We start from the raw sequence: 1,499 nt of genomic DNA, 5'->3' as shown, positions 1-1,499 counted from the left end.
TTCCAGGTTAAGGTTATATGACTGTAAAAGGTGGGACCATCTCCACTTTTTCCTTGGCGCCTGGTAATTATTTTTGCGGTCCTAGACAGTAGAAGTTATTACCATTTCACTGTGCTGTGTTGCACACTCATATTATATATATTTCTCTTTAAGCTCTGCAATCAGCTGGTCAGAATTCACTTGTACAATCAGTTAACCAACAACTTTGACAAATTTCCAAGCCAACCCACTGTATAAAACTGGTCATCAAGGTGGATTGGCCCATATGAACATTAACTCCTGGTTGATCCTCTGCAGCAATGTTGTCATCGTGTGCAGCACTGATGATCGTATTATGTGTTTTTAGACAAGCTAATGGAGGCAAGCTGCTTGTAATTCCTACAGATGGCAGTCACTGGCTCAGCATGCGTCCTCTGGTGGAGAGGCTGGGACAGATTGGACACAAAGTTGTGGTTGTAAAAGGTGAAAGCAGCTTAACAATTGATGAATCTGATCTCTATACATTCAAGACTTACTCTATCCCTTACAGCAATCAAGATTTAGCATTATTCTTTGAAAAGTTTGGAGGTGATCACTTTGTCCAATCTTACTTCCCTGGTGTGGCTATTACAATGTTTATTAGTATGTGGGAAGTCTTTAAGATATATAGAAACATTTGTCAGGACTTATTATATAACACAGAACTTATTCAGAGTCTCAAGGATGATGTTTGATGCTTTGCTCACTGATCCATTTTCGTTCTGTGGCATGATACTAGCTGAACACCTTGATGTGCCCAATGTGAACTTTTTACGGGGAATGCCTTGTAATCTTGACTACATAAGCGCACAATGTCCAAGTCCTTTTTCTTATGTGCCTAGAATTTTTACTCAGTACTCAGACAAGATGACATTTTCCCAGCGTGTGAAGAACGTACTTGTCAGAATGATGGAGCCTTACTATTGTGGACTTTCATTCTTGCCATGGCAGAAAATGGCTTCAGATTTCCTGAAGAAAGAGGTCACCGTCGAGCAGCTTCTCAGCAGAACTTCCATTTGGCTCTTACGTTATGATTTTGTCTTTGAATTTCCAAGACCTATAATGCCCAACATGGTGTTCATTGCAGGCATCAACTGTAAACCAAGAAAACATCTAACCAAAGTAAGGCTTATTGTAGATAAACTACTAGCTTTGGTAGGAATATTAATTTATTTTTAAAGCACCATCAATACCATGGTGCTATACATGTTCATAAGTATATTTACAGATTATGTGCTGTAATGATATCAAGACATATATTCATACATTATATATATATATGTCATTACAGTTTGTAAATGTTATGTTGGGGCTATTTTAATGTCCTAAAATACCTGCATATTACAAGGTATGTTGGAAATCTTTAGTAATATATATGAGAAATATTCTGTTCATTTTATACTGTTAATACTGTTACCTTTAAAACCTAATATTACGTGTATTTTGGACCTTACGGTAGCACTTCAGTGATTTTTTTTTTT

General features: G+C 37.0%; 1 pseudogene; it reads left to right on the top strand.

Annotated features, from left to right (window-relative positions):
• The first annotated feature begins 234 nt into the window (after positions 1–234).
• Positions 235–1,197, top strand: LOC141161299 (UDP-glucuronosyltransferase 1A6 pseudogene; annotated as a pseudogene).
• Positions 1,198–1,499: the final 302 nt, after the last annotated feature.

This window comes from Phyllobates terribilis, unplaced genomic scaffold (genome assembly GCF_046119375.1).
Source record: "Phyllobates terribilis strain yellow unplaced genomic scaffold, ASM4611937v1 Scaffold_9__5_contigs__length_417890890, whole genome shotgun sequence".
Lineage (NCBI taxonomy): Eukaryota > Metazoa > Chordata > Amphibia > Anura > Dendrobatidae > Phyllobates > Phyllobates terribilis.
This window is presented reverse-complemented; position numbering and strand designations above follow the sequence as displayed.